Source organism: Ciconia boyciana, chromosome 1 (genome assembly GCF_034638445.1).
Source record: "Ciconia boyciana chromosome 1, ASM3463844v1, whole genome shotgun sequence".
Classification (NCBI taxonomy): domain Eukaryota; kingdom Metazoa; phylum Chordata; class Aves; order Ciconiiformes; family Ciconiidae; genus Ciconia; species Ciconia boyciana.
This window is the reverse complement of record NC_132934.1, coordinates 125,544,415-125,569,241: the sequence shown is the minus strand read 5'-3', so window position 1 is coordinate 125,569,241 and position 24,827 is coordinate 125,544,415. Positions and strand designations below refer to the sequence as shown.

Here is a 24,827-nt window from a genome sequence, read left to right as displayed (position 1 = left end):
GGGAACCAGTGGTGACTCCAAGCAGGTTGGGCCAGTTCTCCTTACCACTCCTCCCTGGCCTGGGGCTGCCACCACCTTCCCCAGGCATGGCTGACTCCATCCAGCCCTGCCTTGGGCATCTCTGGCCTGGATTCGCTGGTGCTCCTGATTCCTGGAGAGTGCTGCAGGCACCGGGGCTGATCTGCAGAAGGAGCCAGCAGAGGTGGGACAGATATCATGTACCTGGGCTGCATGCTGTGCAGGGTATCACTCTAGGTGATTCTTCTTTATTTTCTTTCTTGAAATTTGAAGGGAAAAAGGGAGACTAGTGGTCCCCCAAATCCCTACCAGCAGATAGATTCTCAGCTGGTGCAGATCACCAGGATGTTATTGGACTGAATTCCAGCCAAGAGCCTGGCCCCACGTTCTTTAAATGGAAGCAATACTCAAAGCAGCATAGAAAATAAATGTCCTCTCTTTAGATGTAACAAGTGATTGCCCCTTTGGAGGTGATAATGTTGTTTAATTCTTTTGCTCGGTGTCCTGCCAAGGAGTTCAGTGCTGGATAATACAAATAAAAACCATCCCCACGCTGAAGGGCTGACAGCTCAAGAGATAGACATACTGCAGACTGGGTTTGCCAGGGAATAAATAGGTGAGCATGGTTTCATGTTTAGCACTTTTACCCATGATGAAGAGCAGGACAGATTCAGAAATGAGTAAGCCTGAGACGGGTTTTTTTTCCCAGTTGATCTTGGAAGAAAAAATGCCATCCAGTGAATTTAGGAGAGTTCAAATGGGGATGTAGCTAGAGAGCAGTGTTTGGCAAGGGAGGGGAAGACAAACTGTTCAGGGCAAAATCTCCCCACAGGAGAAAATTACCTTAGAAATTCCCTCTTAAATAAATCAGCAGTTCTTTTCCAAATAATCCCATTTAATGCACCTGTACTGCAAACTGACTGTCTAATTCATTACCCGTGTAACAAAACTCACATAGTTAAACCACATTTTCTAATTTAACCAGAGTATCTGACAGCAAAGGGCCACTGAACAACTTAAGTACACTTCTTCAAAGGTCAGAGACAATTGACCAAACCTTACCTTGTTTTTCTGGCTACATGAAGCCTATATTTCTAGCCGAGCCTTAACTAGAAAGAAAATCTTGGCTGCAAGGATAAGGAAAGTAGCAGCACCCTTATTTTGGCTGCATAGCTATATACATCTGCATGGGCAAATGAGGTGCCTATACCACAGCAGAATTCACACATCTTCATGTGTAATTCTAGGCTGTGATTCTCTTAGTTATCGATTATTGTTCTGTAAAGTTTTCAAGCTTGTGTCCAGATTTATAAATGCTTATATAAACCTTGCCTGCTTCCTGCACAGAAGTCAAACAGTAGGGATTTACACCTGCCCTTCACATGGTCCTGGAGGTGATGTACGTCTTTAGCTGCACACTTTTGCCAACTTGTCTGCATGGCTATTTACACAATATTTACAACATACATTTTCTCAAAAAATGAATTACACTTGGTTATCTATTCAGAGGTTTTCATGTGTCACAAACCATGATTAAGCATATATGGTAAAGGAAGAGGGTAAAAATTGCATAGAAAGATCTGTATTAAGAGGTTAAACACATCCACAGATACAATCAACTGACAATGTGATTACCATGGGATTGAAGATTGAGTGTTTTGGTATTTCTAAAAGCCTTCAGGACCATCTGCACTTATAACACACTAATACTTTAATGCACCTTTTTTTTATTTTAGAACTTGAAGTGTGAAATTCTCGCATACCAGTTTCCCAGGCTTGTATTCTTAATATGCCCTCATATCACACTGGCATTCATAGGAATTTACTATGAATGCAGGGTCGGGCCCTGCTACAAGTTTCTGTTTTCTAAGTCTGTTAGGGAAACATAAGAAGAAGCAGATATTACATGTGCAAATTTTCACTTTCATCTCTAGGTGGGTATGAACAGTCGGTCATTAGTTAATGATAAGAGCTGGCATTCCTGATAAGCCCACAGTTCCTTCAGGCTTGCTGGAAGGCTGCAATCCTATTAGTCAGATGCTCTAATAGTTGTTTTTTTAATTACCTTGGAGTCAAGATAACTCTTCCCTTTCTGAACTACTAGGAATTACTCACGGATACATGTCCAAGGGAAGGATTTGGCCTCCGTGTTTTAATTAAGATCACGTTTAAATACAGGGTAAAATACAAACCTTTATCTACGGTACCCAACAAATGTCTTTCCTACTTGACCTGTCCCCTGCCTCTTTGTCATCATCCTTCAGGGTTCACGTGACTTCCTTCACATCCCACCCTCAGCCTCGCACTTGCCACCACCGACAGTCTGATCACCCGGAGCAGGGGACCTGAGGACAGTCAGGGGACAGGTCTGTACTGCAGTTTGATTGTGTCAAAGTCAAAAAAGACTCTGAGAGGGGAGCCCAGGACAGCATGCTGGCAGAGAACCAAGAGGAGTGTGTCAGCTGCTGTGTTTTGTAAACTAGCAGCAATCCTTTTGCCACTGTGGATTGCAAAAGCAGCAGTGCTGCCAATGTTTATATGCCTCTGGCATCCTGACTAAGAATCTTTTAATTACATCATAGGTATGTGCAATAGGTTTTGGTTTTTTGCTAGCTAGCAGGGAGATCTTTGTCTAGATGAAAGGCACGTGGTCGAGCATGTACCTGCGCATCAGAATTATAGCTGGGGCTGCACCAGAACCAAAAGGAGACAGCCTTATTTTTTTAGCAGTGATTGGGGTAGTAATGGGGGCAGGGGGACATTGCTCCTCTTAGGTTGTAAGCCTAACCAGTAGTACTGCATTGTTTTGTACCAGGTGTTACTCTACTATGTATAATTTGACTTTCGCTACATTGTACTGTGTAACAGAATTTTGTATAGCAACCCTCCTTTGCTATGCTCCAGCTTGTAGCTAATGGGAATTGAAGACATTGTAAGGGAGCATAAGACTGTAAACCAAAGGTTTGGTTTGGTTTGGTTTGGTTTGGTTTGGTTTGGTTTTTTCCCTGTGGTCCATATCTGGAGCTGTGAGATTAAATGTGCACTGGGTCTTTTCCTAGTGGAGTTTGTCCTTCTTGGGTAAGGGCTAGTTGTCAATAGGAACTTGATCTGAAGAGTATCAAGTAAGTAAGGTGTTAGTCTAATCTCTTACAGAAGTCCAGCAAACTTTCATCAAAGGAACAGGAAACTCAAAACTAGAAAGGCCACTAGTTTCATGTCTGGAGTATATGGACAGATATCATTTAATTCTTCTATTGCTCATCATTTTCTTGGTTTCACCAGCAATATAAGCAGTTTTGCACCGTCCTTCTTTAAGAAGGGAAGTAAGTACGTTATTCTAAGATGATCAAGACCCCAGTTGAACCCATCGCTATGAAGGATGCTGGCACAGGTAGAAAAGATGAACGCTATTCAATGGAAATAGAAATGTGATCTTGAGAGAGACAGGGTGGCATGGCAGTGAGGAAAGTAGCCTTGTAAAATCCAGACACAGCTTCCTTCCCTTCCCTGGCTTCTTCATGACCTGCAGTGGGTCACTGAGAGCATCCATAGCCATTCTTCCTCACCTTGTTGATTCTGCTCACCTCTGAACAGGGGTTCAGAGAAAGCTCAGCTGTTTGTGTAGCAGCTGCAGAGGTACATGGCCTGTGTTGTCCAAGATAGTGAGCAGCAGAGATTTGGTGGCTGCTCCACGAACAGACGAACCTTTCCTGCAGTGGAGAAGTTGCAATCCTGAGAGCGGCTGTAGCAAGTACAGGTACTGTGCTACTGCTGACCCAGGTAGACCCATCCTGCTCCTAAGGCAGAACCCTGCACTAGCTCTCAATTCTTTAATCTGTAAAAGGGGGTAAGAGGATTGCTGTGCCTCACAGACATGAAGTGTAGATAATTACAAGTGTGAGACACTGAAATATTACACTAGTAGAAGTACCTCAGATGAAGAATTGTTGCTCTGTCAAGGCTAATGTGATTTTCTCCAGGTTGTCCTGTTCAGCTGGATTCTAAAGGGCAGGGATATGGTTTTCTTAAACTCTGTGGAATGATGCTATAATTCTGTTTGTTGTGTTTTATTTTCTGTGATAGTCTATAGGACTTTTCCATAAGGGATCAAAGCATCTCTATAGACCTTGCTCACCACATCCTTCTTCCCTTTTCTTCTCCTTTGAACTTGAATATACACTCCACTGCAGTATTCTGATAAGTAGCAGAAAAATCCATCTGAGCTGGTACCAGTTTTATATAATTTAGATCACAGAGGAGCATTGGACCACTTTCTGTGGGGAAAAAAAAGAGGTGAATCATCCTGAGGTGGGCGCAATACCCTCAAGAGTAAGATCTTGGGTCCTAAAATGACAAGTTACTGCAGGCAAACTGAACCGCTTAGCTCGCAAATCCTTCCCAATCACAATGTATAACAAAAGAAGGATCTTTTCTCAGGTTAATGTTTGAGCTTCTTCTCATCTTCTGTGCCACTTTCCAGAAACGGCTGCAATACTAAATTAATCTTTTTGGATATGAGTTGATACTGCACATCAAATTTCTCTTTTGCATTCAGTGAGGGACCAGTGGTTCTAGCAAACTTCAAAAGGGATTTCATACTCTGTAAAATTCTGTAAAATCCTTCCCATTTCTCTGTATCAAAGTCTGATATTTTTTTCCAGGGCTGTACAAGCTCACACTACCTACCTAGTCTGTCTGTCCACATCACTTTCATGTGTTTCTGAATTGCTAATGAAGGCTACATGGGCCTCAAAGCTTCCAAAGGGTTCCCTTCAACTGGGTTTGCACAACCTGAATTAATTCTCTTCTAGAAATCCCAAAGTGTCTTGTCCCTTTTTCCCATTGCTTGCAAAGACAATTTTCCTTGGTAGTGAGGGTGGGGTCTTAGAGGCCCAGCAACAACATCAGTGACCAAAGGTTATCGCTTTTGCTTTGCAAATTATTTCTAGGGAAACAGGATGCAGAATCTGGGATGTCTGCAGCTGAAATTCCTACTTTTGCTCTGCTGTAGCTGAGCTTCAAGTCTTCTTGTAAAATACTGAGTGTTCACTTAGGAAGCCTTGAACACTGCTGTTTATACTTGTTTATACTAGCTAGTTTATACTAGCCTTGAACACTGCTGTAACATCCCAGAGCTTCAATAGCCGACTGGAAAACTGCTGAAATCCCCAAATGTGCAACTTTACTTACAAACCACTACTATTGTTGTGACAGTGGTGCAGTCGTACTTTTTCTCACCTTTCCTTTCTACTTATCCAGTTTAGCTATGGATCTAGTAAACACATATGCCTACAAAGGAGGGACAAGAGGTGTCTTCCCTTCTAAAGTCATCTCTGTTCCCGAGATGGGACAGAGGTGGTGTTTGTGCTGTTCCTCTGTATTGTACCTCCATGCGCCATCAGGGCACTTTCAGGCCTTACAGCAGTCTGTCCGTAACAGCAACCTGGTGTGTGTATACTCAGCCCTTCTGTTCAGGTTAAACTCTTGCGTTCACCCCAGCAAAATGTTATATCTGTTGCCGTGTCTATCCCTGTCATTCGTAGTGTCTTCCTGCTCAGCATATATTACTATTACATTTTCTGTGCAGAACCAGACCTTCTTCCTGAAGTGCTGGTGACTGAAAGGACTGCCAGAAGGATCAGCTAGCAGTGGTTCAGAGTTGAGCAGAAATGAGTGTTTAACTCTCAGAAATTATTATTTTGTGACCAGGCATCATCTTCTAACAGATAACAGCAGATTTGTTCTTTGTTCATTGTCTCTGCAAAAATATGGCAGTTCCTGGTACTCATCTGGAAATGACCAAATCGCATCAGTGCCCTGGTCTATGGTCTCCTTGTCTAGGGTAACATGTTCATCAGTGACCTGGAGAGACACTACCAAGCAAAGAAATTTCGTAGGTGGGAAATAAACTGTTAGTAGAGATTTCTTCCTAGTGATAAGCACTTAATTGTTGGCTTATATCCTAAAATGAAAGGTTAAAGAACACATTTTGTATGCTAGTAACTATTTTTTACCAAACAGTTCAAGCTTTTTTTTTCATTCCTGCGATTTCTTTAACCCCAAGAACAGCCTGTGACTATGAACTCTCCATGTTGATAACATGTTGATGGTGGAGAGATTTGTCTTTATGATTTAGAATTCTGTAATGAGAACAGAAGGAAAGAATGAAAGTATTCTCAGAAGGCAATTAATTCTTTCTGCAGGTTGTATCAGAAATGTTCTTGAAACCCTTTGTCCTCTGTGTGAAAACAGAATATGAAAGAAACCAAGAAGGTGAAAGAAACCAAGAAGGTATGGAGGGCTGATCCCAAAAAGGACCTATGCACATAATGTGGCATATAACTGAAATATAGGTGCCTAAGTGCAAAGCTGCATACCTGAAGGTGTCCACCTCACCTTGTATGTCATAAAGTTTTTACTTTAATATTCCTCAACTGGCTGAAGTTGTGCATCTGCTCATGCCCAGAAACGCCTCAGTCCTGAGAAAGCTGAGCAGAGTGACACCTATCCCATCTTTAACCCAGCAACAGTGCACTCAGTGCTTATTTCCCCAGAGAGATCTATGCTGCTAAGTATTGTCACAGCACATCTGGCACGTAGGATCCAAACAACAGAGTGGAAACCTTACTTTTCTTTTAAGACTTGGCAGGGGAAGGTGGCAGGGGCAGGTGCCTTCTATACAATAGCCTACTGGTTCAGTAGCCTACCCTTCACTCACAAGGCTCTGACAAAGTGGCTCAAATCCACACCTTCCCAACAGTACCCAAACCACCAAGTTAAAAGCCAGTCTGGGCAGAAAAGGACACCTTAACATAGCTGTCAGCTTCTGAGAGCAAGCTTAGTTGTGCCATGTCCTAAATCATAGCAGTTGGGACAGGGAGTCCCAGGATCCCCACACGCAGTGGATTCCCCTTATGGCAGTTTCTGTGGCAACTGGTGCTGTCGTTGTCCTTGGTCACCCACCACGTCCCTGCTCTGCAGCAAGTCACGCATCGGTCCAGGGTGGCACGGACAGCTGTACTGATGTGCTTTCAACAGCCTGGAATCCCTGACCTAGAGCTTGATTCTTTCTTCATACCAACATCAGTTCAGGGTAAAGCAGTCAAAACGGTACAAATCAGAGGGAATTCTAGTCCACCAGATGTCTTAAGGATGCTCCAGTTACCAACCAAACAAGAAAGCAGTGTAACATCATATTTATATATATAAATATGACCCTATATGTTTTTCTTTCTTTCTGCAGCCCTTTTCTTATGTTTTCCTGAAAGTAGAGTAATTAATAGCATGGGTGGCATGTGTTTGTTGCTACATGGTTATAGAAAAGGTACCAGAGCCCTGTAATAAATTATTTTTCTGAAACAGTAAATATCCGGACAACTAACTGTCAAGGATTTTCCATGCACAGATGGGAGCTGCGGAAGAGCAGATCTGTGGGGTCTGAATCTCATGCAGCACAAAAGGAGCCCTTTCATGTTACATGAAAACACCCTGCAGTGTTCGAAATTAATTCCTTTGGATCAGGGGGAATCAATTTTGGTCAAATTGCCTTCAATCAAATGACTAATGGTTTTGTTAAAAATCTCATTGTCAGTCTTGAAGAGAGATGTTGATCTGGATAAGCTGTGCTGAGCTTCCCTTCACTCCCTCACCGCTCATGGCTTGAGAAAACTCTTCAGAAAAATATCCCATGCAGCATATTATGATGTTATCATTCGCACAGCTCATTCACAGAGCTATCCAATTGGATTTTAAATTGCATGTAAATCTTCAACTAAATATAATCCAGATTTCATATTGTTTTATTATTTTCTTCCTCTATACCCGTTCCCAGAGTGTGTTCAATAAGACCATATTATTCCTTCCTCTGTCATGAATATGCATTATGTTCAGGTTTTCGTTTTGGGATCTGGGATGGGCAAAGCTGGTGGGGTTTCTTTCTTGTGAAATCTGGTTGATCAGGGGAGTTGTGGTTTCTTAATTCTCTAAAATTCAATATCAGGCCAATTCCACTTCTCTTTATCTGATCGGATTTTGGTGTGGCATTAGATTAAAAAAATGCCATTGTGGAGTGTAGCATCTGAGATTTAAAGAAAGAATTACGTCTGTTCAATTGTGGTGAACGTTATTTGCCCTTTGTGTGCAAGTCTTCTATTAGATCCAGCAGGTTTTGCCTTGGATAATAAGGAAGGGATTATATGAAAGATAAGTTGATTATTCAATAATTCCCCAGGAAAAAATTCTGAAGCAAATTCAGGTGATAAACACCATCTGTGTAGGGAAGAACAGTCTGTGAATGGATATGGTAAATCTCTCATATGTGTGCAATATGGTCTCCATATCCCAAGTTGAGGTAGTCAGGTCCACTGCCCAAGTCAGAAATCTTCCACCCCCAGGCAACAGAGCACTTGACCATATCATGGACATCCAGTGTTTTATTTCTAGATCTTTCTTTGGGTTAAGTAGAGAAAAAGTAGTAAGTTTTCAGTGTCTCTGAATAATGTTCTCACTGCTGGTAAGCTCCAGTCGTTTCTTGTTTACTAGCGCAGCTCACTTGAGGATTTCTTCTCCAGGTTTGCTTTGAGTCATTCTAGTGATTTGCTTGCTTCTCTGCATAGCTTCTCACATCTCTGCATTGATATCACCATGGGTAAGGTTCTTCTGGAAGACATTTTATATTTTTTTTGCTTCTTCATTTTTTTTCTAAATATACGTATCCAATGGGAAGCTGGTGCCAGGCTTTGGCATCATTTCTTCATATGAACTATGCAACAGCCAGAAGGTGATCCAGATTAAGTTTTCCAGTATGTCTTGATGTCCACTGGTGGCTTCACTGTTTCATTGCTGGGCTGTCATATGGAAAATCTCCACTGCTTTGTTCCTTGGGAAACTTGGTTCTTGGTGCCCTCTAAATTCTGCCCATGATGGTTAGGGAAGCCAGACTATGTGATCTGGGGATTACACTAGGTCTGGTGCTTTGAAAGGCTCTATAAAGTGGTAACTGTCCTGATTGCAGTGCAGCAGAGCACTTTTTTAGCCCACCAGCCTGCTACGTTAGCCTTCACAGGACAGAATAGGCTCTGCTGCTGCACAATGCACAACACTCACACACAGAGAAATTTAAGAGAGACTGGTTTATTCTTATGCAGAGTAGCTATAAAGAATGCAGCGGATGATGAAGACTTGCAGCATTGTAACTGACTGTACAAGAAGCAGACAATGGAAATCGGGCCCTTGATCTTTCATGTAATGCCTTGTTGAGCCCAGACTTAGTACCACAATCAACTTTATATTGCTCATGTGGTTGTAGTGTATGAAACTGTTTACTGCTCTTTTAAATCTGCTTTCTCCAAGGTAACGTTACAGTAGGAACCATAGGATGCTTAGTTGCATATCTTTGGGAGATTTTTCCAAATGTTAGGGACGTTGATATAATTTTTTTTTAAAGTTTGATTGTCTTCCTTCCTTTGATTGAAGTTAATAATTGTAGACAATGTTTCCAAACAGCTGTGAAACCAATCCAGACTCGCTAGTAACACAGAGAAGGGGAAAGATTTGGAAACTGAAATGTCATGAGATTTTTTTATCAGTGTGGCAAACTTATTGAACCGATATATTTTGATTTACCTTATCAAAGGTTTAAAAAGCATAGTGATAACAAGCTCATCGCATAGACATTTTCAAGATTAGTAAGTTATCCTAAAACTTTCTGCATTATCTCCACACTTCAGTTCGCCAAGCTTTCTGCATCTGAACATTTTAAAGAGGCTTCAAATAATTTTCAGGGTGATTACTTAAAATTCAGAATATGCTACGATGAGGGCTAGCTTTTCTGCAATGGTTTTGAAGTGACGAAGTAACCTACTGACTTGCATTATAGCACACAGTTCATGACATACTGTCCTCATGAATCACTGAAATCCTTCTTTCCAGTCATGCCCAAGGCTCTCCTCCTGCCTACCCTCAGACCCCTTTGTATACCTCTCACCAAGAGCTGCTTTTATCATCCCGATTCGCACAAGACACCATCTAATGAATGCTTTTCCAGCATTTGGGGAGTGGTGGTTTCTCTTGTCTAAGCTCATACACGCCCCTTGAGACCGTAGGAATCCTAAGAGCCTTTTGACAGTGGGGTAAGAGTGAAGTATGCTGGGCTCATCATTTGCTATGCTCACACCTCCTTCCCCCCGCCTTTTCCTGTTATTGTTTGTTAGTGTTTTGTGTACTTCTCTTTGAATTGTAAGATTTTGAGGGAAGAAGACAGGTTCTTTGTGTTTATCTGGAGTCTGCCAGGGCAGGGCTGTGGTCTTAGTTGTATTTGTGATAGTGAGTGGCTTGGAGTTTGGGGGTATTTTAAGGGATGTAGCGAGGTGTTTGAAGGTGTTTTAGAGGATGTAGTAGACATGGGTGCTGCACAAAATTCCTGCATAACAGAAGACTGGAGAAGCAGGGGCCATTGCAATACTTTCTCCTTCTCAACACCCATTTTAGCTCAGTTCTTAATAAATGAGCTAGCCTGGGGGTAAGGGTCCACAGCCCTTATCTGTAGTGCTCTTGAAAAAGGGGTAGCTTTTTTGCCTTGATGAATATCCAAGACAAATGAACATGCCAAAGATTTCCCAGGACAAACTGGGCTGTGTGGTCACCCAGTCTAAAGCAAATAAAGATCCTCCTGAATAGATTATGTTTAATTATGTTAACTAAACATAGGAGATTGTGTTTAATATAAATGTCTAACACATGGAAGAACTGATAATGTCCTTTCTTTCTTCTCTGTCTTGGTTTCAGGAAGATGTGAAATAACGATCTGCATTGCATTCAAATGCTCTTTTTTTTTTTTTTCTGAAAACGGCTGGGTGTGTAATGGTAGAGCAGGGAGAACAGTTATCTCAGAAAAAGGTGTATTCCCTTCAGCATTCCTCTGGCTTGGTCCGCAGTCATTTTGTTGGGTGCAGTGTCCGTGCCTGTCTCCTGACCTGGTATGCTGCTCATGACAGGCTGTGCATCCCATTCTCAATTAGAATGTTTTAATAGCACTGACATAGCTGCATGGTCAAGTGCCATTCAGAAGTGAAGGATGTGAGCCCTTCCAGAGCAACAGAAAGGGGAAAATGGCAGGTTTGGATCTAGCTACAGAAAAGGTTGAGAAGATGACTAGAAGGATGCTCTATGCAGGCATGAAGAAAGCAGCACGTGAAGTTTTCTGGGGATGTGTATGGGGAAAAATGTTTGGGCAGACACTACAAAAGCAGAGAACATCCCTAGCTGTTGGCCACAAGATCACAGAATCACAGAATCACGGAATCGTATAGGTTGGAAAAGACCTTTAAGATCATCGAGTCCAACCATAAACCTAACACTACCAAGACCACCACTACACCATGTCCTTAAGCACCTCATCCAAACATCTTTTAAATACCTCCAGGGATGGCGACTCAACCACTTCCCTGGGCAGCCTGTTCCAATGCTTGACAACCCTTTCAGTGAAGTAAAGTTTCCTAATATCCAGTCTAAACCTCCCCTGGCACAACTTGAGGCCATTTCCTCTCGTCCTATCACTTGTTACCTGGGAGAAGAGAACGACCCCCACCTCTCTACAACCTCCTCTCAGGTAGTTGTAGAGAGCAATAAGGTCTCCCCTCAGCCTCCTTTTCTCCAGGCTAAACAACCCCAGTTCCCTCAGCCGCTCCTCATCAGACTTGTGCTCCAGACCCTTCACCAGCTTCGTTGCCCTTCTTTGGACACGCGATGCTTTGAGGAATGGTGATGCTTTGAGGAATGGTGGGAGGAGGTGGTCTTGCCCTCAGGAAGTTCTGAGTCTTCACAGCAATAACCACTCAGGCTCTGGACTCAAGTAGTTACCACCTCTCTCTGGCTGGAGGAGGAGGAGGACTGTAGCTCTAGGTAAGAGATTCAAAAGGCAGTGGCTGAGAGTTGGGGCTTTTCACTGGTGTCTGAAGGCAATGTCTTAGTGATAAACCTAGACCTACTGCCAAACTCATGCTCAGAAAGCCTGTGTGATGTCTCTTGACCCTACCAAGAGAATTCAGTCTCCTGTATTTGCTCTGGTTATCAGACATGTTGTAAGCATTCAACTTCCATTCTCATCTGTCATAGGATGCAGGTTGTGTTTGTGTGTGGGGCTATCTCTGTTATGTAGCAGAACATTCAGCCCAGTTTTAGAACTTGTACGAGGACTTTCCATCTAGACCTTGCACTTCACAAGAATAGGCTGGCAACGCTAACTCAGTTTTGCAAAGGAGAGGACAAACTGGAGCACAGCAGTGTAATTTGCTAAGCATTAGCAGCAGTGCAGAGGCAGAGACCTGGTCTCCTCCCTTTCATGTCCCACTCTCTGCAGAAGTCTTCTCCAACGTAACACAGAAGCAAATGGGAGAGAAACTGGTGGAGGCAGAATGGCTGAAGAAGCAATGTCGGAGTTGCAAAGAGGATTCTGGGTTTGTCTATCCTGTCCGCTGTGTGGAGAGTGGAGAGCCCTGCCACGCTCTGAGCTGTAGCTCAGGCCTTGACACCCCATTTGGACAGGCTGGGAATTGAGGTCAGCATGCTGGCATCGTTTCCCAGCAGAAACCCTGAGCTCGGCTCTTCCTGAGCACGGTGCGGATGCTTTGAGCACATGCTGCAGGTGAGCTGCCACCAGCCAGGTGTACAGAAAGGGGAGGGGTCAGATGGCTCCTGCGCTTAACCCAGGGCTCAAAACCGTGCTTCAATGAAAAGCGCGGAGAAGTGACTCAGAAGAGCTAAAGGAAAAGATGAGAATTGAATGCACAGAATCACCGCTCCACCACCCTCCCTTCCCCCCATTCACCAGCCCTGCACACTCTCTTAAAAGGGAGGGGGCTTGTGGACACCCTGGATGGCATTTGCAAACACCCCCCTCCCGCCCCGCATTTCTTTTTATTGCCTCACTACTACCTGTAATGAAAAAAGGTCCCCGATGTGGTCAGACTTTGTGTTGTTTGATTTAAGCACAGATCACAGTGATGAGGGCTTACCAAAGGCCTTTTGTGTGTGTTTAACACTACAGCTGCCAGGGTAAAGAGAAAACTTAACAGACTACGCAAGATGGTCTAAATACTAATAAAGTCTAAGGGTGATTGGAAGGAGGGGAAATGGGGAAGCCCACAATCCAGGTAATTAAGCTGTAAAGCTCACAGGGGAAGGGCTGTCACCAAGTCATCTGATGTGGGATGAAGACCAAAGCACGGTGTGATTCTTTGCCTCTTAATCCCCTCCTCCGCTCCCCAGCATGTTCTTATTTCCCTATAAAGTCTTTATATGAAAGGTGGAAAAAAATGATTAAAAAAAATCCTGAAGGATAAATCTTGTAATTCAGAGCACTGAACAGCTGGCAGTTTAAAGCACAGAACAGCAGTTTAGTGATTAATTTACCTCTTTAAAATGCTGAACAATACAATGCAATAAAATATAAAATTTTATTTTGTATGGCCTCCTTCAAACCGACTGTATCCTGGAGCTCTTTCTAAAGCTAAAGTGCAGCTACAGAGTTAAATAATCAGTAATAGCAGAAGGGAGAGGTATAAAGAGAGATGTGCAAGCAATAAAAAGATCAGCTCTTCAGGACACCCTCCCCCCCCAGTCCATTTAATTTTACTGAAAGAAAGTAGCCTTTGCGATAATTTTTACATATTGATGGATTTTCGCCTCGCATGCCCTTTCCCTCTCCTTCCATCTCATACGAGCATCTCTTGCGCTGCTTCTGCTGCCGCTGTTGACGCTCCCCCGTGGCATCAGTGTGCAGCTGATACCGCTACAGGCTATCTTACACTGGATAGCTGCCAGTTCTCCGCTCTGCCTCTTCCCCCACCTTGTGATTAAATGTTACCTTCGGCGGACGGTTGCCCTGCTACCACCACCGAGGGGATGCTGCCCTTTTGTCCCATTGCCCCAGACACAGAATTCCAGCAACCTGCTATATATTTGCATCTGCCGTTTGTGACCTCTCTGGAGACACTGAGGAATGAAGTTCAGTCCTCTTGCATAGATAGCTGTGACTGACGTGCTGGTGAAAAAGAGCGTGCGTGTGTGTGAGAGTGCGTGCGTGTGTGTACAGAGGGGAGAGATAAGAAAGGTGGAGGGGAAATCAGGCGGATAATGATTTTGGTTATGGGGAGAATTGCATTAGTGTGAGGCATACGTGGGCAAATTCATCCCTGGCGTAACATCGCCGAGCTCCCGGAGACAACATCGGGGATTCATTTTTACCCACGGAAATAAGGAGCCAGTCTACCCTCATTTGTCAAGCGCAGCACAAAGCAAGGAAGCGAAGAGCCCCGTCTGGGGTGGGGGCGGAGGGTTCTGCGTGTTTTGGGAACCCTTCGCATCTGCAGCGTTCGGGTGTCCTGAAGTAATGCTCTGCCCGTCTGCGTTCCTCCACCGGGTAACAATAAGGGAGTGAGTTAGCAGACAGATGCTAAACCCGCTCGTCCTGCATTTAGCATTTCAGAATAATGAATAGATTTGCAAATGATGTTTCAAGGCTGCTTCTTTTTCAAACAATGGCATCACTAATGTTCCCAGCTCCTCTGACTTCGCAGTTGTCTTTTTCAAACAGTAAAATGTTACAATTAGCTTTCTGGGGAGGGCAGAGGGGAAATGTCGTTTCTAAGTACTTTCAAGAAATGCCTTTTAGAGGGAGAAGGATGTGCTGATAAACTACTCGCCTGAACTCCCTGTCGAGTTGCCCCGTGCTGGTGGCACTGCTCTGAATTTACACCCGTGTAGCCTGGGAGCCGCCCTGCTAGCTTCCGTGGAGTGCTTTCTGCCCCGGTGGGCTTTTACCCCAGTGCCGACGAGCTCAGAGTCTGGTCCCAAGGCCACGAAGCAAGGCTGCCGGCCTAACGCACAGCGTAGCATTTGCCTGAACTCCTCCGTATTCAGCCTCAAAGTCTTGACGAATCTCGTCCCGAGGGTTTGAAGGTCACCCTCCCTAGAGCAAAGCGTGTGATACCACAGCCCGCAGTTGAAAAGGCACCTTGGGCTTCTCCAAACCGAGCGGTGCTTGCCCCTCTCGCTCTTGCGCTCGCTCTCTCCGCTAACCGATCTTTAATATGGATCGAATTCTGACTACATTGCGGTGCCGCGAAATCACATTAGGCGCTGCAAGGAGACTCGCCGCCCCTTCAAGCATGATAAACTCTTGATTGCTTCCCCGAAGCCCTAATGAGCCCGCGTGGGCTGGCCGTGATGGAGAGCTGCCGGAGCCGGGGCGGCCCGCAGCCGGGGCGAGCGGCGAAGGGGGCCTGCCCCTCCTCCTCCTCCTCCGGGGAAGGAGAGGGAAGAGGAGCCCGCAGGATCGAAACCCGCCGTCAGCCCGGGCTGGCTTGCTTTTCCAGCCGCCATACCAAGACCCCCCTAAACGCCCCAGCGGGGACCCGACAGGCGGCAGGGGCAGGAGAGGAGAGGAGAGCGCGGCCTCCCCCCCCGCGGCCGCCGGAGCGCCGCGCCGGGCCACCGGGCGGCCAGGCCGACGCCGCCTGCCCCGGGCAGCCCCCCCGCCCGAGGGGCCGCGGAGCGGGGCGGGGCGGGGCGGGGCGGCGCGGCGCATCCCTGCCCGCTCCTGCTGAGGGACCCCCCGGCACTCCGGGGCTGCGCGGAGCGGAGGGCGATGCTTTATCGCGGCTCTGCGTGAGCCAGACTGAAAGGTTGCTGCAAAGGTGGGACGCGTTAATGATTGGTTGGCATAAGGCAGTGCTTATCTCTTTAAGAAATGGAAATGAGGCCTAATTAGCATATACTGGTTGCAATTAGCATATAAGTCCCGTTCGGGGACTTGGAGGAAGGAAGAGGACCAGGCAGCAACTTAATGGGATTTTATTAGACGAAATTAGCCACCACTGAACAGTCATAAAAATATCTAAATTATTAGTAGCTCTGCAATTTATTGTGAGTGCTTCCCGGACATGCTAATATCTATTGGAGCTGCGTCGTGCCTGCTAATCGCAAAAACAAACTGTGGGACAAGTATAATCTATCTGCTGTACATTGTTATGCTATTGTAGGCACAACGTGACAGCTTTATACGGATACATCCGCATGTGTGGCTTGGTTTGAGGGGTACATTTTTGCTAATGCCTTATGAGTTACTTAAATGGGGTACGTTCAAGCAAAAATGACAATCTGGTCTCGCATCTCACCTATAACGGGGGGAGGGGGGGAAGAGGCTGAAGCATACAGCTTTTGTTGAGTCAGAATGAAATGCAAAACCCGTATAGTCATGGCAATCGCATGCATTCAGAGGCCAGAAGAAAAGCCCTTCTGTATAAGACAGTGATCTCTAGAGACAAAAAGGATATAAAAAACCCACTCAAATATATGTATTTTCAACACATCCATGCTTTCCTTCATCCTCACACAGGTTAGATGCTCTTTATAATGAGCACCAACTACAATATCCACTTTAGGTGGGGTCCAGTTATTGTTTCTTTCTCCAAATGTGATCAGCTGTGGGTGGATGCTGTGAAAGTAAGGTGGTGAAGAACCAGCATTTTTAATTTATAGTCAGAGGTCAGGCAGACTGACCCAAGGTAGGGTCTAAGTTTGCCATGAAGACTGGAAAAAATCCCACGGATAAGAACAATTATACCACTCTAGCCAAGCTCCTTGCTCAGTGTTTGAAGAAAGAAGTGGTTCCTGCAAGCCTTTTCTATTGAATGTGTACCAGCATGGGACTTCTGGGCTGGGTCCAGCAGAAATTTAGCTAACCAGGAGGTGTGGATGCTGTGGCGCTGAGAGTGGGATGACAGCAAGGATTATCCTCCTTGACTTTTTATGAAACAAAGTGGAATTATTTCGAACATTGCCAGGACCAGCATGAGCTCTTGACACTTGGTCATGGCTGTGTTTTCACTGCAAGAAGGACCAAAGGACAACCAGGGGGAATGCTGTGATGCACCCGTTAGGGGTCAGATTCCTCCTGTTAATTTGTAAAAGTGGTGCGATTTATCATATTGTACATGTAAGTAACTCCATAAAAAAGGTCAGGTTTGTCTCAGGTTGGCAAAAGAATTGTAGAGGCTAATTTAACACAAGCTAATAAGGTTTAAAAAAAGCAGGTAAAAGTAATCTTAAATGGTTGGTATAGCCCACCCGGCCTCCCATTTTGGAGTAGGATTTGGAACAACTTTTGCATTTCATCTGTTTGATATGTTCAGAGCATGGTGAGTGTCTCTGAAATGTTGACTGTGGTGCCTGATGAGGAGCCCAATTTACATATTCTCAATTTAATCTAAAGTAGGTGCTAATTGATTACTGCTGAATGTCAGCACGCTCTGATTATCTGTTCAAGATGCTCTGGAAAAGAAAAAAAACTACAACCCTGAGCTGCAAGTGGGAAGGGGGGGTTTGAATTCAGTATGCTACGGAAAGACTGTTTACTCTTTTACCTGATATTTTATAAAGGTTTTAATTATCCAGGCCTGAGGCTGTTGAGTGACTGCAGCTTTGTCATATGTCCTTCCAAGGCAAATGAGACAGATACAGGATTGTCCTTGCTTTCTGTCCTGGATTATTTTTCTCAAACTAGACATCTCTTCTACAGGCTTTTTCTCATCTCTTCCCAACCCTGTCCTTAACAGCTTCAGAGTTCAACCCTGAATTTCCCTTCCCAGACTTTGAAGGCACAGTATGAGGTCAGAGAAGGAAGGTCAGGCTTACATTTAGTATACCATGCTGGATTTCAGGAGACGAGCCATGAATCTCAGCAGCGATGTGATCTCTGAATTTGGGACTGGGAGGAAAGCAGTCTGTAGCTGATCCTAGCTCTGCATGCAACTTGGGCCAAATCCCGTATCGTCTTTAAATCTCAGATGCCTCTCTCCTGACTTGACTGCCTCTTCTTTGTGGGCAGCAAGACCATCTCTCACTATACAGTTGTACTGGGCTTATCATAAGGAAGCCTTGACACATAGGCTGATGTAATACTACTAATCAGACATTTCCAGTCAGGTGCATTACAGCTTTTTACTCTCTTACCTCATACGTTATTTTGGGACTCTTTTCTTTTGCTGAGACCTGAGCTTTTGGGGTTGGCTTGTTTGGTTTTGGTGAGCTTTCTTATCTGGGCACTGAGCCCAGCTTTAATTTGTTTACATACTTTGTAGCATGCCAGATTCTGTACCTGGAGGTAGGTACCTATCTATTATTTAAATAAATACCTACACTGCGTGAGGAATAAGTCACCACGAACAAAAATTTAAAAAAGCTGAGCTAGATGTAGTGAGGAAATGCTCTCTTACTGTTTCCTTTTTTCTTTTTCTTTCCTTTTTGTGGCTGGCTACAATTAAATAGCAAATTGCCGCTTCTTTGGATCACGGTAGGATTAATCAACAACACTCTAGCGAGGCCATTTTTTCCTGGCTCAGTCTTGGTATGTGGGGCTATTTCCCCAGTAGAAGTACCTTCCAGTTAAATCCTGTCATGCAGAAAGCTTTTTCTTCATGTATGCTCCCCCCCCCCGTGGTTTCCACAGGAGCTCTGCCCTCCAGCTTTTCCAATTCAGCATTCACGGTATGAACTTGTGTGTTTGGGAAGCTGCCAGGGGACGGGGAGCTGAGGCAGCAGCCAGTGCCGTGTGGAAGTGTTGTGTTTTTTTATTTCTTTTGAGCAGTTAATCTCCATTAGATTGCCCAGCTCCTGTTATGCATCTCTGATACGGATAAAGGACTGTGTAGGAAATGCTGTCATTAAGAAATTTCCCTTTCTGTTAGTGCTGTTAAGGTCTGAATGCTTGAACGCTATTTAGTTCTGTCAAGTAGTGGCTCTAAAACGATTTAGATTTTTTTCTGTCTTTCTTTTTTTTTTAATCCTGCAGTACTTTGGCCTCCTCCCATGCAAGCATTTCTGATATGCTTTGGTCTATCCCGAACACTTGCCTGCCTGCTTCCAGCTCCTTCCAGTCTCCCCTAGACGGAACAACCCATATTGTCTCATGCCCAGCAGAAGTATTGCTGCATCCCAAAGTCCAGTGAAGTCAGCCCTGACCCTGTCCAGAGCTGTCCCACAAACCTCCCCAGAGGCAGGTTTTCGCACCCTGCCTCTACCTCTCTGCCTGCTCGTCCCCTCTGGTTTGCCTCCCCAGCTCCCTGTCGCGCTGAGGTACTTCCATGGTTCCTGTGCACTGGGTGTGGGGCCCTGCTCCCTCTCGCCCCTGGCCGAGCCAGCAGAGCTGGGCTTTCCCCAGGGGAAGCGAAATGCAGACGTGCCAGCCGTAGCTTTGTTCCTGTCACCGCTCAGCTCATTTCAGCAGATGAGGAGGACAAGCCAGCCCTCACAGGGAGGGTACACCTGCACCCCAGTTGCAGCCTGTGGTCCTGCTCTCCTCTGTCTTCCAGTAACACAAAGCCAACAGCCACCAGGCTTGGGAGAGCCAGGAGAAGAGGAGAGGTGAAGGCTTGGTAGTGTTTCCCCAGCGCTTCTCCCCTTCTCTCCCCATCCTCAGCTCTGTGCCTGCTCTCCCGGGTGACCTGCCACCAGTTTGAGAGCTGTGTCTTTAGAGGGGCCCCAGAGAAGGAAGCATTGGCCCGGCAGCCCTGGGCACGAGGGCAGAATCGCCGGGTGGCCTGGAGGAACCCTCGTGCTTCCCCTGCGCTCCCAACCACGAGGAGAGTGCTGCGAGGGTACGTGTCCCACGTCGCTGGGCGCTTTTCAAATACAGCAGAAAGGCGCAAGATGTTTTCTTAAGTTATTTTCGTACTTTCCTTCTGGATCTTATTGCCCTTCGTCAGGGACATCTCACCTCCTGTGCCTCCGTGGCAGGCATAGGAGGAGCTCTGCTTGGCCCAGGTGTTCCTTCATGCAGGCAAGGCATCCTGCCTCTCTGTTTCCTCCCTTTGGCTAGGCAAAGAGACACCCCGTGTCTCCACGCGCTGCCCCCACCTTTCCTCACTTTTCATTTTCCCCTTTATTTCCGTCCCCCTTCTCCGCCATTCTCTCTCATGTGCCTGTGCACAACGCTGCCCTTCCCTCAGCCTCCTCAACCCTCATCTCCCCTGCGGAGTCCTGGCCACCCCCTCTCCGCCCCTGTGCCCAGCACCTCCCCAAAGGCCCTCTCCTGTTTGGGCCCCTTTGTTCTTACAGTTGTCTGTCAGCTAGGCCTTCATTTCGAAAGCAAATCAAAGGCAGTCTCTTGTGAGAAAATGGAGAAGTGGTGAAATGACTGGGGGTAGGAGGAAGCTGGGATTAGAAAACCCCATTTTTGCGCTCTCTTTCTTTTTCTGGTTTTGGCGCAGGTAGTGCCAGAGTAGTAAGATGTGCAAATTCTTCTTTTCTCATCCTAGGAAAGGCCAGTTCCTATTTTATCGCAGAGAAAAACATTCCAGCAAAAATGGGAGCGTGCTATATATTTTGATTGTAAAATGCTGCATTGGGAGAATTAATACAAATTTTAATGCCAAGCTGAAGGTTTCAACAAAATACTAGTCAGGAATTGCTGGAAAGCATAATTAATAATTAGTTATTATCCTATAACTATCACAATAATTAATGTGCAGTGTTTCGCTTCACCAGTTTTTTTCAAAATATTTGATTATTTCTGCCTTCATGGTGTGAATTTCAGGTGGTGAAAATGAGTTGCTTTGCACCGGTAGATCTCCTGAATATGCAATGAAGAAACCCGCAGCAGTCAGGAGCCCCAGCCAAGGCGGAAGATGAGACGGTGAGCTGGGAAACAAAGGTGAAGGAGAGAGGCAATGAAAGCAAAGCGTTTCGTACAATAGCTAAAATACAAATCTCTGGGGACTTAAAGATATTGCATTGACATCAATTTCGCATGCCTATTGTCTGAGTGGTATTAGCGTGCGTAGGGCTCGCCGCACCCCTTTCTCTGAGCGAGGGGAGCATCATGGCAAATCAGGAAATAGCATAATTGAATCAGCTCCAGCACATGACAGGGCTTGAAACCCGCCTGGACAAGGCACTGAAATGACCACATATCACAAGCACCTTGGCAACCCCCCCTTGCCCCCCCGAATTACTTCTGTGAGTAAAGCAAGCAAGATTTAAGCCGCAGCAGGAGACGGTCTAGTCGTGGATTTCATTAGTGGTCTCCTTTGCCATCTGGGAGACTTTATGGCTAAGAAGCTGGATGAAACAGCTTTCTAGAAACTTCTTTAGAGAAGGCAGCTAAAAAAATGCGAGTCATGCTTACGCTGTTTACGGAGAGCTTATTATGTCCTTACGAATAAAACAAAATGCCAGTAGTTTGCCGTTGTTTGCAGTGTGAGGTAACCCATGAGAGTTGGAACATGCTGCCGCAGGTTGGAGAGGTACCATTTCCATCCCTCCCTCCCCTTTCGCCCCTACATAAAAGTTGACAATTAGTTTTTACTGCACATACATGAAGGGAGATACATGCTTTGGCCTCTATGTGAGAGCAATAATTCTCTTAAATTGATGTGTCAGCGAACTAAAACTCAATATTTTTTTCGCACAGTGTATTTTGCAGTCAGAGGACCTTCACTAATCGGAATAAAGCAATTTGGCTCCCTGTCATTGCTCACTGAAAACATATGAGCTGGTTGGCACGTATGGCCTCCTAGATTTATCAGTGTCTCCCATCTAGTGCATGGGAGGTTCAGGGCTGCAGCTCAGAGAGGAGTGAATTTTTATGAATGCTTTTTTCCCCTCCCTGAGAATTCCCAGAGCTAGATTTATTCCTTAGTTTCAGAAATATTTTATTTATTCTCCATATCCCATATCTTTTTTAGGTCAAATCAAAGTCATATTTTACATTTTTTATTTGTATTACTATGTCTTTATCGCTTTGTTCATTAAAATAAAAAGCGCAACAACCCAAAATTTGGGAGAAGTACTGTTCCCACAGCTCTCCTTTCCTTTTTTTTGTGAGAGTGCTGTGATATGAACATATGCAGCTGTCCTTTCAGTGGGACCTGTATAAAATGGATTTGCTGCATCTGACATCAGGTTCACCAAAGGCCAGCTTTGGTGTCATGTCTTTGTCATGCTGCCTCAAAGGAAGTCCTCACCTCCCTCCCAGCTGAACTGGTGCAGCTTTACACTGGTTTTCTGCCAGGGTAGACGGGATAGGCATGTTTTAACAGTCAGCCTTTACAGCTTGATTACACCAGAATATGACCTTTTGCCTCACTGCCTCTGAACCCTGTAGTCCCCCTCTCTCCTCCTGCAGCTCCAGGGATTGCTCTTTGCCACCTCTTGAGCTGTGCTTTTGCCTGGAGGAATGTTTCTCAGCCTTCAGATAATGTGAACCATAAAAATGTGCTGGGATTCCACTGCCACCACCATATCGCACCTCTAGTTACAAAGAAAGGGATGTTCTGCATCAGGGGTGGCAGACATTGATTGATATGCAAGTTACTTCAAAGTCATGCCAAGGAGAATGCCTGTTTGGGGTAGAACTGTTTGAATGTCCGGACAACTCTTCCAGTGCTTGCTCATGACAGAAGGGGCAGCCCAGTCAGGGCCAGCCTTCACTGGCGAGAAGGAGTGTCGTTGGATTCCCATCCTGGGCTTGTGCACAGCCTGGCACAGGACTGGCACAGCTGATACCTGTTGATACCTGGTATCACAGTTGAGCACTGTTGATACCACCACGGTGACAACCCTGTGTCTATGATGATGGTATCCAAGGCCTTGTTCCTGTCCTCTGTAAATGACCTTAGTGTCGGATGTGACCTAAAACACAAGCAGTGCTCCAGTGGGAACCAGGAGATATTTTAATCATGGATTAAAAAACTTTCAATGTATGCATTTGAGGAGTTAGATTCTTGCCAACTACTGTCCTAAAACCCCCTCATCTCCTAGCCTTTCTCACCTGAAATTAGAAGTACTTTGAAGGCTGGCTGCCCAGCTGGCTTGGCAAAAGGCATGTGGGCACGGCTGTCCTTCTGGTTATGGACTTTAACCTGCCCACATGGTTGTGGGGACATCAGCTGCCTCTTGACTCACGCTCCAGGCTTGACCATCCGAGCTAAGCCTTCAGCTAGGACATGCCAGCCTGGAAAGTGGCATGTTCAGTTCTATGAAGTAACAGCTTGGTCTTTTCCACAAGAGAGACACAACTTCTGTGCTCGAGAAGGAAGGGGTCTGTTCTATGTATCCCTTTCAGTCTTTCCCCAGAGGTGACCTGCTGGTCTCAGCAGCTGGGGGAGGACATGCTATCTTTGGCTTCTCCTGCCTTTATTCCCATCTACCCTTGGCATATTGTGGAAGGAATGCTAAGAGGATTGGTTAATAACCAGAGAAGAATGTCCCAAGCCTTTGGAAGTCCATTTATCCTTTTAATCACACTCTCTCTAATGAGCTATATTTTTCTTACTTATCATTTCCTTTGTTCATGCCCATTATGGTGTTATTCACAATTTTAGCTCAAACAATACCTCTTAAATAAGAGGATAATATTAAGTGCATCAGCACAAGGAGAGGAAGCTGCTCTTAAAAACTGAAAGTACTGCTTGATTTCCACTTTCAAAGCATTTAATTTCACCTGGTCCACACTTTTAATATTTTCCAATAAAATAACTAGATGGGGGCACATTAAAATGGTCTCAGTTGAGCTGTTTTAATAAAAGGAGAAAGTTTAAAGAGCTCGACCATGGATGAAAAGCTATTTAAAGCAGGCAAGTTGGATATTTCTGGCATGGATGCATGAGGTATCTGTCTCCACCTCTAATTAAAAGGTCTATATTGTTCAGTTCTACAACACCCCACATGATAGACATACTAAACACCCAAGAGACCACCATGTTGTCCTGTGTTGCATCTCACTCTCATAGTGGCCCCATACATGTACATGTAACCGATCCTGCCTGCATTCCTGGCCAGTTTGGTGATTCAGTCTTTGCACCTCACAGTCCTGCCAGCCTGGCAGGGCAGTTGCAGCCTTTGAAAGTGAATTACCCTGGTAACACTGAGCTCCTGTAAAAATGACAGTCTTTCTGCAGCATAGGTGGAACTCCAGAGTCTAGAACTGGGAACAGCGTTAATGATATGAAGAAAACTGGCTTCACTCTGCATCCTTCCATGCAAAATTTTCCCATTGGCATTTCAGGGGGGGATTACACCAAGGAAAAAGCAAATGGGTGCTTTTCCTGCAGTTGTTGGCCTACCAGAACTAGCAGGGAGCTGAGTTTGCTTGCATAGGGGGGCAGGTATGACTCTTTATCTATCTGAGCAATTCCCAGTCTGTGGGATTCTGCTAAAAATAAAGCCAAAAAGGTTATGCAGTAGGCTAATAGGCTGAAAACACACATAAAATACTCATGCATCAGCCTTGGTGCTAACTGTGACTTGCAACCCCACAATTGTTTGTAACATGATACCACATTTGTAAGCTATGAAACAGCTAGAATGCTTTCTGACAATTTTCATCTCTAAAAAAGGGAAACCAAAAACGATCTTTCTTTCTTTTTGAAAACCTGGTTTAAACAGGCTGTCAGTAATGAACAGGCAGTTTTCTATTTTGCCATGCACAACTATTGTGTACCAACAGGCGGAAGATGTACATAGTGTTTTAAGGTACGGATGTCTCAATGTGCGGAGGCATAGGTTTTGCTGAACCTGGTCAGGGAGAGAAATATGTGAATGACTATAAACCTGGATGAAATTCCCTTAAGAATTTGGCAGCAAATATGGCTTTCACTGAGGGCTTCTTGGTGAGGGAGAGTTTCGGAGTGTCCCTCACAAGGTTCCCTCTTCTCCTATGTAAATGTCCAATGTGAAGCATGATGCTGTTTGTAGGTGATGAGACATCCATTGTGTAACTGCATAGAAACAGTATTAGTATTCTTGTAAAA

General features: G+C 45.1%; 1 long non-coding RNA gene across 7 annotated transcripts in view; it reads left to right on the top strand.

Moving 5' to 3' along the window:
- The window catches only part of LOC140645003 (uncharacterized), an 88,149-nt gene that overhangs the window by 36,147 nt on the left and 27,175 nt on the right, over positions 1-24,827 (top strand). For 2 of the 7 annotated variants that reach the window (XR_012039891.1, XR_012039893.1), the window contains exons 4-5: positions 2,283-2,384; positions 20,612-20,710. This is a non-coding gene — a long non-coding RNA (uncharacterized lncRNA). Of the gene's footprint in view, positions 1-2,282; positions 2,385-6,221; positions 6,311-10,803; positions 11,045-20,611; positions 21,731-24,827 lie in introns of those variants that run through there. The other 5 variants (XR_012039894.1, XR_012039882.1, XR_012039892.1 and 2 more) reach the window with 4 other exon arrangements.